This window comes from Chenopodium album, chromosome 3, assembly GCF_948465745.1.
Source record: "Chenopodium album chromosome 3, dcCheAlbu1.1, whole genome shotgun sequence".
NCBI classification, from domain to species: domain Eukaryota; kingdom Viridiplantae; phylum Streptophyta; class Magnoliopsida; order Caryophyllales; family Amaranthaceae; genus Chenopodium; species Chenopodium album.
This window is the reverse complement of record NC_137836.1, coordinates 34,585,514-34,598,516: the sequence shown is the minus strand read 5'-3', so window position 1 is coordinate 34,598,516 and position 13,003 is coordinate 34,585,514. Positions and strand designations below refer to the sequence as shown.

At 31.6% G+C, this 13,003-nt stretch overlaps 1 long non-coding RNA gene across 1 annotated transcript; it reads left to right on the top strand.

Annotated features, from left to right (window-relative positions):
* Positions 1-4,809: 4,809 nt before the first annotated feature.
* Positions 4,810-12,233, top strand: LOC145623935 (uncharacterized). Its single transcript, XR_014110312.1, has 3 exons — positions 4,810-5,041; positions 6,440-6,490; positions 11,823-12,233. It is a non-coding gene; the product is annotated as an uncharacterized LOC145623935 (long non-coding RNA).
* Positions 12,234-13,003: the final 770 nt, after the last annotated feature.

Genomic DNA, 13,003 nt, shown 5'->3' with positions numbered 1-13,003 from the left:
AAGTTTGGGATTTTAAATATGCAATTCAAGCTAGCTTCGCAAGCTCGAGGTCCTTGAAAGCAATGCTTTGGCTTGAGGCGTTCAAGTGCTTGGAAGATAAAGGAGCAGCCCTTCTCACGAGCATCGCCTCAAGTGCAACAATGATAGGGATGCTCGGGAGCACGGAGTATGATCGAGCAAGCGAAGGAGCCAAGGCCACGAGCACCAAGCAGGGGTGCGCGTGCGAGGCACAGGGTGTGCGTGCGTGTAGACCCAGCTGTGTGCGCGTCGGCTTGGGTAGTGCGCACGCACTTCCTGTCCCATCCCCCTTCGCTCGATTCTTCTATTTATAGCTTTTGACTATCTTTTTTTAGGGGACGATATATATTTGTACTTGAAAATTTTTTCCAGAAAGGTTAGAGAGTTAAAGTAGAGAGAGAAGCTTAAGATTTAATTTATTTGTACTTGAATTTGGAATTAGATTTCAATTTGATCTTGGAATTACGTCTTCAATTCAATGAATATTTATGAGAATTATTTCCTTTGAATTACTTTTATTGCAATTTCCTTTAATTCTTGAATTTTGATCTAGACTTATTCAAGTATTGACATGTCATTTCATATGCACTCTATGTCATTTACATACAAGACTAAGAAGACCAATTTCTCCCACTATACTTCTTGTCTCTACAAGATTCCTTTTCCTTCTTTGATAAAATCGAACTGTTTGATTTCCTAATCAAAACGAATGTTCCAACTCCCTGATGCTTACTTTAATCCATTGAATTAATTTTTGAAGTTTGCAAAACTTTCTATGATTTTCTGAGTTTAAATTCTTAGGTTGTATCATATATCCTCCATCAAGAACATTTCAAGAAGGTGATTTTGATATCCAATGCTAAACTTCGTAATCAAAATCAGCAATCACTAGAAGAATCCGAATAGGCTTACGCAACTAATAAGTTTGACCCCATTTGTAAGACTAGCATGGACTAACATATCTTTACAGACATGAAATCCATTCCGGATTTCATGGCCTTAAGACATTTCCTGAGTTGGCACTTACCCAAATCTTGCTTATAGGATATGGGTTCTAACTATTCTAATAGGAAAATTTTTTGAATCCATCTTTTCTCTGAATTTAACCAAACTGTTTGTTTTGATCCTAAGTAGCCTACAATAGGTATAAGCAATATAGAATTATTCTCTTCAACTCTTTCAAGCCTTTCATTCAAGTGGGACGATAGAAGCATCCCTAGTTGAATTAGCTTGCTTTGACATATGATTTACCAAATTGGCTGATTTCATACGCCCTCGTCTCTGATTCAGTGTTTTCCACATCCATTTGTTGCTCATCTCGAATCTCATCAAGATCTAATTTTACTCCCACTTGGCTTTGTAGGAAGAGATTTCTTTCATAAAGACATTATCGTGAGCAACAAACACTTTGTTATCTACGCGATTGTAGGAATAATACCTTTAGTTTCCATGGGAATACCCACAAAGAGCTATTCACTTGATTTAGGGTGCATTATGTCATCTTTGTAAGCATTTTACAATGATTTCATTACCCTTAATCCTGTTTAGAAAAGACAACTTTTTGGAACATTGCCAAATCATAACTTTTATGATGTCTCTTCAACTGCTTTGGTTGAGTTTATGTTTAGTGTATTCGCAATTGTTGTTCTAATATATGTCCTCAAAACGATATTTGTAAATCATTAAAGCTAATCTAGGATAAAACCATGGCAAGAAAACTTTGATTCCTTCATTTAACATACATTTAATTGTAATGTTTCTGGAATGTGAACTAATTCAACAATTCCTTTTAGATGATCATTGATTTTGATTTAAATATTTATCACAACAATCATATTGTGGTGTTAATTTATTTATCTCAAATTGATTATACATTTCATTTTGGAATTTTGAACGTTTCAATGATTCCAAGCTTTACTTCATTAAGTAATTATCAATATAGTTACCTAAATTGTTAGTCTAAGCAATGAAATAGTTAAATATCTTTGCTAATTCTTGAACTTATTGGTCCACACATATCATATGTATGAGTTCCAAAAGGTCATTAGCTCCTTTACCCTTTCAACTAAAAGGCGACTTGGTCATTTTACCTTATCAAGCATGACTTTTGATTTTCAAGTGATTCATAATTGAATAAGAATAAGAGTCCATCCAATTGTTACTTTGGATGTGCAAATTGGTTATGTGACCTAATCTTACTTTGTTGTAAGTAAGTTTACTTTAAATCATCTAATTTTACTTTTGTGATCTACTTATATCGATGTCAAAAAGAAATTTAACTCGTATCTAGCTTAAATGAGAAACAATTTATTACCTTCGTCATGGATCGACACTTGTCCATGTCAAGTAAAACCGAATCAATTTTCAAACCAAAACTGAAAATTATATCCATGCTAGCTTCACTTGTTTGCAGTTCCTGCGCAACATTGATAATGTTAAACACTGCAACTTGGTATCACACAACTAAGGGAAAGTTAAAATGTTTATAACATAATAATACCTGAGGTTGATGCTCCCTTCTTTTTGAGGAAGTCAAGGTATTTCTGGCAGTTGTGCTTCCAATGCCCTTTCTTCTTGTAGTAAAAGCATTCATTTTCACTTGCAGCCTTGGGTTTTTGAGTCGCTTTAGGCTTTTCAGGAGCTTTAGAAACTGACTTGCCCTTGCCTTTAGCACTAGCCTTCTGTCCGTTATTTTTGAACCCCTTTCCCTTTTGAACCATGAGAACCTCTTTCTTAGGTTCCTTAGGGATTTGCTTCTCAACACTAACAAACATAGCATGCAACTCATTCATAGTCTTTGTAGCATTAGACATGTTAAAGTTTATGATAAATTGGTTAAAAGTTTCTGGAAGTGAGTGGAGAATGATGTTTGTTGCCATTTCATCATTGTATGGGTGCCCCAGTTTTTCCATATTTTAAATAAGTCATTTTGAAAACATGATCATAAAATGTGGTACCCTTCTCCATCTTAGAGTCCAAAATTTCATGATGGAGCTCGTACCTTTCAACTCTTTCTTGTTTCTTAAACAAGGCTTTGAGTTCTTGCATGATTGTGTATGCATCCTGATGCTCAAAATGCTTTTGAAGAACAGGCTCCATGGTAGCAATCATTAAGCAAGTGATAGGCACAACTATCTCATGAGTTTCCTTTTTCTTCTTAATCTCTGCCACAGTTGGATTTTCAGGCAAAGGTCTTGGGAATGGGGTGTCAATGACATCTTCTCTACCCTCAGATTTCAGAACATGTCTCGGCATTCTTTCCAAGTTGGAAAAGTTATCCCCTGTCAACCTATCCTTCTCGAGGAATGGTCGAAGATTGTAAATGTTGTTGTCATTGTGATTACGGCTACCCATCTATGTCAAAATAAGAAAAAATTTAATAATTATGTTTAATTTAATAACTAATTACCATAAACGAATTAATTAGGTAACTTTAAAAGGCACTTTATTCAATATTAATTGATCCCAATTGAATTTTAAGTGATTCCAAGACCCTTTATTCGTGCAATAATTAACCGGACTTTGGCCTTCCATCAACCATTACATTTTCTAGGTGAATAAACTCTCTACTGATTACAACTCTTGTAACTCTTGGTTGAATGATTAATCATCTCCTGTTTAATTAATATCCTTTGCTTCAAGATTCTAAACCCTTTAGGTAACCTTGTTAAGCACAACCAATCAAAATTAAAAAATTTGATTTACCCCAACTCTCCCAAGATATAAAATGACACCCAACTTTTGCATGACATATCATAAATATCAAAGGTTTATTGGGTTTTTAATTGGAAAAGAAATCTCAATATTACAGGGACCTAAATTTATTATATTGTGATTATTTAGTGAAATCTAGCGCATCAACCATCAACATAAATAAAATCTAACATGCATAATCTACTAATGCAATAAAACATGACATAGTATGGCCCCTTTGTCCTAAGAAAACTAGAAATGAAAAGCTCCCACTTGAATCATCATGGATCTTTATCCGCCTTGCTCCTTTGGGTCTTCACTTCATGGGCTTCTTTAGACTAACACTATTTAAATAACTAATCTATTGACTTTAAATAAAAGTTACAAAAATACTTAACAATACGCAATCCGTATTTAGATTACAAAACTACATCACGATGCGCAGACCGTATTTAGAATCTATGGGCCATACTAGTCTATATATAGCAACATAATATCATATATTATAAAGGTGCCATATAATAAATCACTCAACATTCTTGTCTAAACTACAACATTGAATCTTCATAATTAAGGCAACACATTTCCTAAAATATCTCATATTTTAAATCATAATTAGATAATATCTTATATTATTCATGACCAATTATAAAATATCATATATTTTAATTCAGGCATTAGATAGAATCAAATCTTATTTTAATCTAGAAAGATAAATAATATTTAATCTTCCATGATTATCTTAACAAAGTTAGGAGATTATATTCTAATTATTAGCCAATCAAATAATTTTAAAATCAATTATACTAATCTAATTATGGGATAATCATATTATTTAAATCAATTATTATCCTTTTGGAATATGCTAACACTACTACAAATCCCTTACTTTTTAGAAGATGCTGACTCGACACTGTCTATGAGGCGTCAGTTGAAAAATATGTTTCCGTTTTTTGTCGACGCTTTTTTAAGTCGAAGTAGTTTCTTGACATGGAAAAGCGTCGAAAATATTGTATGACTCGCACGTGACTAACGCAACCCATGACTTCAAAAAAGCGGTGTATGAAATTTTAAAACATAAAAAAAAAAAAAAATCATAAACCGCCTCTACTACCCACACACGTAATGGAAACCCTCTCTCTCTCTCTCTTCTCTTTCTCTAGCTTTTAGATCTGAAAAATTCATACTCTAAAACTAATTGTTCATCACGATCCTGTTCCTCTATTCTTATACAATCATAGTTATCCTTTGATGCCGCCTGAAATTTAGCGAATATGGGTCGAAGTCGTGTTAAATTTCTTCCGCTGCTTGTTAATTGCTTCAATTCATGGTAATATCGTTCTTTTTCTAATCAATTTCCTGCCATTGTGCTTGAATATCATTCAGAGATATACTTGGTTTTATTAATTTGTTGTGAAGTTACATTGAATTTTTATTTATTGTGTAGTAGTAGAAAGCCATTGTATTTAAATCTAGGGTTTAACTGTATGGCGTGTTGCGTGCATGAGGTTTATTGGGCGTTTTAGTTTATTTACGCTTCAATTATTTAAGGTTTTAGTCTTATTGATTGAAAATCTCAATTATTGTAGAATGTCATTTAATTTGGTCTTGTTTTATTACTCAGATAATCCCTTTTCATTTTATCAGCTGGGTTTTGCGCTATATGAACTCAAGAATTGGCCTCGGTAGATTGGGTTTCAATTTTATGGAATTTCACTAGTTAGGTTGAATTTAAATAAGTATGATATCATTTTACATGATTGTTTAGAGATACATAGTATATAATAAAATGGAGTGTTATAGTGGTGATTAAATGGTTTTAGGCGTTAGAGAAAAAAGAGAAGTTGAATACATTTCACTGTTTCAGCTTTTATCAAAATTTTCTTTGTTTTTTATTTACTTGGACTAATCAATCATTTGATGTTGCAGGGTTAAAAAATGATAAGCTTTCATAGATTTTTAAGTTCGCATAGACTTATATTCAATATCATCTGAATTCTTAACCATCTTTGATCTTATTACTTTGGTTAAAAAACATAGTTATTATAAGTTATATTCAATTTACATTCAAATAAGTTAAGATACCAAGCTGGATATCTCAAAATTTCTCATAAAAGATGTGCTAGCATTCCTGTTTTGGCAAGGTGATGAAATGCTTGATTTTGTTGTGTAGTTGACAATGGCAAGAAACATTTGAGCTTTATTACCTTTATGTTTAAGATTTAGCTCATGATTGATTAGTTTTTCATTAAGCTCATCAAATATGATGCATACATGTGCCACGGTTAAGGAAGCATTAGCAAAATTATCATAGCTAAACTAATTAATTTTTGAGTACATTGTTTAAGGATACCATAACCCACTATCATATCCCTCTGACAATGGTGCCTTAGTGCCTCCATCCAAATAATTCATCAACCTCATTGAATAAGTTGGTGCGTTAAGTAGATTCTTGAAAATTAGCCTACTTAATCTCTTGTGTTGACTTGCCAATTTGTTGATACATCACACAACGAGTAGAAGTGATGATTCAGAGGTTTTACATGAGCACTTTTGTCTTTCATATTTTATTTTATTTTATTTTATTTTGTTGTGCAATAAATTTTAAAATAACTAAAAACTGATTTTATGAATGAAATAGGATTGCTATATATATTAGTGTTGTTTATGAAAACAATCCATTTTGATTATGACTACTAATGAATTCTTATTTATTGTATTCTCTCAGTTATATATCCTAACAATTATATAAAATAACTCAAGCAACGTCTTGCTGCTGGTATGTTTTGCTTATCTTGAGTTTTTATTTTTTATTTTAAATTGCAAGATTATAAGATTATCTAAAAATTTTATATTACAGTTGATTTTAATAGTATGATATGATAAAGTATCAAGCATGTTTTGTTTCGAAAATTCCTCTATGCCAACTATATGGGAGTGACCAACTCTTTTTGTGCGTTTATGTTATGATCTGATTGTAGTTTTTCTACGTGTTCATGACTTGATATTATTTGTTTTTCTTTTCTGTATGTTTTTGTCTAAATAAGGAATATGAATAAAACAAATTCTCTAGCATTGTTAGATTCCTACTGCTTTGTATGCGATGTTGTAGTGCTACCCCTGCCGTTTCATCCTACTGTAGTGCTTTAATGTTTTTTGGATGCTATAATTTAACTCTTTTAGTATATTCTAGTTAGGTGATTGTAGGTGTCCCTCGAAGTGCGCCTACGTTTAAAGCATGTGTGAATATTCTTGGCACTCATAGGAAGTAGGAATTGACATAATACGATTAGGGACAAGGAAAGTAGGGAGCCGCCAACAAGTTTTTAAGGAACTTGTAAACCGTTCAGGGATCATTTAAGGCAACCACAATAAGGGACAACGATAGGCAACAACGATTGACCCATGAAGGTTACACCCCATTCATAATCCATGAGATTACTAACTCCATATGGTTTGGAACCACAAAAGGAGGATCGGGGATGATGGTACGAATTGAGTCATGGAGTCACATTCGCCCGTATTGGCCTCTACTCGATTCTTATATTGAAAAGTGGTTCCTGCGATCTCAAAGGCATGCAAACAGAGATTCAATTTGCTCCAAACTATTATTAAGCTAAATTGGTTGAATATTAATGCAACATATAATTCTAAAATATCGTGATCACTTGATTAAACAACAAGATTAAAAAGGAACCTAAACCGGTTGTCCAAATTATCTTATTAGGCGTGATTTTCAATTACATATTCCCTTTAAACATGCAATATGGTGATCAATAAATATAATAAAATAAACATTAATATTGGAAGAAATTCAACTATAATAGCATTATTCAAATCAAATATAAAATAACCCTATTCATGATACTAGCAATATTAAAAAAAAATAAGAGAAATTAAATTGATTAATTACTCACATTCTACGCGTTCCTTTAAATTGCTACATCATGAATAAACTGTTAGTAACTTCAATGAAAATATAAAGCAAATGAAAATTAAATTAAATAAATATAGATTTGATTTGGTCCAAACCCTCAGTTATTTGTACCTTTCACGCCTTGGTTTAAGGACAGAACATCGGGTTAAGTATGGACTCCTTGGAGTACTTAGGGAAAGAATGATGTAATTAGGAATATATGTTTAAGGCTTAGAATATGAGAGAAAGAAGAGAATGATATTATGATCAAGCTTGTTAATGATTGAAAAGGGGGTGATATGACCTCTATTTATAGAGAAAAAAGAGGGTCGAAGAATTAAGAAAAGATAAGAATTCGAATCGGATAAAACTCTTGCGAAAGACAGCAGTTTTTGCGTTTTTTGTTTTTATCATATCTTTTGATCCAGAAATTGGAATAACACTACCACAAAATATGGAATAGAGAACGCCTAAAATAGGGAATAGAGAACGCCTCACATGCGCTCTTCTGAGGGGGTGCTCTATAAAATCTACAGAACGCCTCCAAGAGGCGATCTTTATCTAACACAATAGAGAGCGCCTATCCAAGATAGGTGCTTCATATTTTATGTAAAAAGTAAATAAATAACAAGGAAAATAGAGCGGTCATCCTAGCAGAGGCGCTCTGTAGCTATATAAAGACAGAACGCCTATCAAAGATAGGCGCTCTCTACTCCTCAGTTTTTTAATAAAAAAAATTTATTATTATTATTAGTATTATTATTATTATTATTATTATTATTAAAATCAATAATAATAATAATAATAATAATAATAATAATAATAATAATAATAATAATAATAATAATAATTCATACGTAACAACTAAAACACCATAAGAATAACATTATATTTATAAAAAAAAAATTAAAATACAAGTATTTCAATGATAATAAGTATAATGACTAAATTCCTTGAGAAAAAAAATTACATGACAAGGTTTCTAACATAATTGATTAATTATCAATGATAATTTTTTTGCCTTTTCTCAAAAAAAAAAAAAAAAAAAAAAAAAAAAAAAAAAAAAAAAAACCGACTTGAATTGCTTTCCACAGCCGAAACACCGCAATCATCCAACTAGCAATGCTTTCGATACACCAACCTTAACCACCTTCAAAAGATGTCAAAAATAGATCAGAGAACCTGAACCAAACACCCGCAATTCAAAAGATGTCAAAAATTAATCAAAATTATACATATAAATAAATTGATAAAAGATAAAAATAAAAATAAAAAAGAAAAAAAAATTGTTACATGACATGATGACAATCAATTGATAAGAGATGAAAATCAGAATTATGACATGAAAATCTATTGATAAAATCATGAAAATCATAAATTATAAAACTTAAAAATCAATTGATAAAAGATGAAAATCAAAAGTTATAACATCAAAACTAATATCCCACAGATCTAAAAATAATTGAGAAGTAAAACAACTTTAAAATGGAAATCAAACTTTTGAATAAGAGTTTCATCATGAACTATAGATCGAAAAAAAACCCAAAAATTTAAACATTGAAATTCGAACAAAAATGGGATTACCTTTACAATCTGTTTCATAGCAGCAACATGCATCTCATTTAAACGCACCCAGATCTAACAACATCGGCTTGTCTGGCTCAATTCAAGGCTGCGTTGTAGCGGAGAATTACCCTCAACATTTAAATGCAATCGATTGGATTCATTTTCCAGCTCCAAACCCACCAAATCTTCGATCTGCAATTCTCACCTCTAGCTTGAATGCATGCAATCAAATTTCAATTAGAAAATTTTAGGGAAATGATACAAAAAAACATGAGTTGGTCTTAATTTTTAGACTGAAAAAAGAAAAAATTTAAGCCTCATGGGGTTTGAGAGGAGACGAAATGAGAGAAGAGAAGATAAGAAGAGAAAGAAAGAGAAATGGACATGAGAATAGAGAAAGAGGAGAGAGAAATAAAGGAGGGGGCGGCGTGCGATATTAGGGTACGGGAATTTAATGTATAGGTAAGTCGGTAAGATTTCAAAAAAAAAAAAAAAATTTATTTTCCTAAAACCATATGAATCGCTTATCATAGAAAGGCGATCTATATCATTAATCATTTTTTTATATAAAACATATAGAACGGTTAACTAGGAGAGGCGCTCTATAGATTTTAATATACAAAGCGCTTATCTTACATAGGCGTTCTATACAATGCTGGAGATCGCCTATCTAACTTGACTGCTCCCTATTATGTGTTACATATTCCCTATTTTGTGGTAGTGTAAGATGAATAAGATATCGTTAGAAAGATATTGAAGTCTACTTTCTAACCCAATTCGAATCAGATTAAAATATCTTATAGAATAAAAGATATGCTTGAAACAGTAAGACGGTGTCAATTTTGGATAGAGTTTGACATTTTATTCATATCTTTTCCGTTACAACTCGGAATTGATATTATAATATATCATAGGAAAGATAATTTCAAGGGATATCCAACCATATAAATTTGGATAAAAAATATGAGGCAAGAAAATAATATATGTCTATCTTTGAACGTCTTTCAATTCGGATAGAATTAGGACTTTCAAAAAAAGGAGTTTTATTCAATTTCAAACTCTTTAATCTTATCTTTTAATAAAGGATAATTAAGATCTTTTAGAAACTTATAGAAGCTTCTAATTAATCCTAATTGGTTTAGGAATGGGATTAAATAATTTGGACCCTCCACATTATCATTGGGTCGTAGGTAAGGTGGGCTTAGGTTCGATTTGGGCTCGGTTTAATATTTTGGCCATAATTTATTCGTTATAAGTCGGATTTGGGCTTATAATATATCGTTGGAAAGATCTTTTAAAGCCCCATCCAAATATTCAATCATTGGACCCAGATTATGGACCAAAATAAACTGGATTAAACGTTTTTATAAAAAGGACACGAAATGAATGATTTTAAAGGACACGAAATGAATTATTTTGGGTTTAAAGGCACGAAAAAAAAGAAAATAAGTTATGGTTTGGGAAAATGGGCTAGGAATTTGGTTGGTTTATGAAATGGAAATATGGATTCAAGCACTCCAAAAATTAAATACTCAACCCGACCAATAATGGCGCTGAAAGGTTGTTCATCATCGGGTTTGGTTTTGGGGAGACATTTTTAGGTGTCTACAGTGATACATCACACAAGGAGTAGGACTGATGCTTCAGAGGTTTGCAATAAGTACTTTTGTCCTTGATTCATTTTTTTTTTTTTTTGTGTAATACAAAGTATTTTTAAAATAACTCAAAACCAATGTGATATGCACAACACAATCACTTATATTACTTTTTTCCTTTGAAGGTTTTGCTTTTTTTTAGATAAAAATTTGTAATTTTATTCCTTTTATATTCTCTAAATTTTGGAATTCTAGTTCTTAAATCTGACTTAATTTTTAAGGCTAATTTTAAATTAGATTATTAGCAATATTAAATTTTAATATGTTGATTCATGAGAAGTGAGGATGACTTGAAACAAATTAATGGAGAATTCTGTTCATTGGACTTTTATTTTTGCTAGTTAATGTTTTAATATAGCAACTCAATGTTACATTTTATGTAGAATGCTATGAGAGTGATTATCAATTATATGAGGGTCTGGTGTAAAATAAAGGTGATTTTTTTCCATTTTTTAAAATAAGCATATATACTTATGTTTGTTAGACGCGCTCAGATATGAGCATTTAGCCTATTGAAGTCTTAGGTGTGAAACTAAAACTTTCTCTCTCTTATCCCCCCTTAGCTTCCCTTTACAATAAAATGAAATGTATCTTTTGCATTTGTTAATTGTAGTTTCCATATGCTGTGATTCTGATTTCTCCAAACTGTTTAATATGCTTCTGCATAATCTAGCTACTATTGAAGCATAAGTGTCTTGGTCCTGTTTTAACATTTCATCATGGTGGTAAATTTTTTACTTTCAACTTACTGTGGTGTAGTTTTGAGTTATATTAATGAATATTATTTCACTTTAATGCCTTCCTTTAAAAATGCTTTCTTTTTGTATTGCTGGTTTATTATGCTTGAATACCCTTATTCTGAAATAAAGGGGTGACTTCTAGTTACTACCTTAAAGTCTTCAGTGTGGTTTCTTTTTTAATCTTTGTAATTAGAATAATAAGTTGTAGAAACATTGATGTTGTTGTTGCTACAGGATGCTGACCACACCGAGACCTTGCTTCTGCTCCACAATGTTGCTACTGATGTTGTTTGTCTCCTAAGACCAAACTAAACCACTACATGGGAAGGATCTAGAAACAGTAGAGGGAAATGAGCATATTAAGGAGCAGCTACATTGGAGACTGATTGAAGATTGCAGCAATTATTGGTCACAATCTAAACTTCTCTATATGCCCTCTTGCATGTAGATTAAGGAGTATCAAAATTGAAGGTTTATTGAGGATGAAGCATTGAGTAGATTTATTCCACTACAACTAGTCACGATTGTATTATAAGTTAGAATTATATCTTTTAAATAGAAAACTCATTACTATGAGATATTGTACATATACTATACAATAATATATTTACATGCAATAAAAAATTTTAGCCTAATTTTGTTGTATATATATTAATATTTTTGTAATACTAGTATACTATTAATAATTTTTAGTGTGATTTTTTTTTTTGGTAAATATATTCTAGACATTTCTCTATAGAATATGGATAAGAAAAAGCATCCCATCATAGAAAATATTGACAGAAAAAAGCATCGCCAAAATAACAATATATGAAACTTCAGACACAAAAAAGCGTCGCCAATTTTAAGCCTCTGGACACAAAAAAGCGTCGCTAAAATTGAGAAAGTGCGCCAACTAAAGCAAATGTCGATACTTCGTATAAAAACTAGGACACAATTAAGCGTCGAGATTTGCGACGCTTTTTGATGACCCATAATTTTTTCAACTCACTTATTCTCGACACTTGTTAAAAGCGTCGAAAAGAAAATTTTCGACGCTTTTTAGCGTCGAAAAAACGCTTTTAAAGCGTCTCAAAAGCACGAATTTTGTAGTAGTGTAAGAATATCCTAATTAATCTTATCCAAAATTAACCACTTAATTATGAATAATTACCAATTTAACAACTTTAAATATGGATACACTACAACAAATTGACCCTTGTGCCTCGAGTAAAATCGTGGCACAAGTTTATAATTTCCGTGACTACGCAATTTAGCCACGGGAATTTTAAAATTTACTCCCATGGCACAAGAGGGCGTGGCTAGAAATTTGCCACATGAAAATTGATGTCGTGGCTAATTTTTAAATTTATGCCACGAGTATTCACGTGGCAAAAAAATTATCTTGCTATGAATTTTAACGTGGTTAACAAATT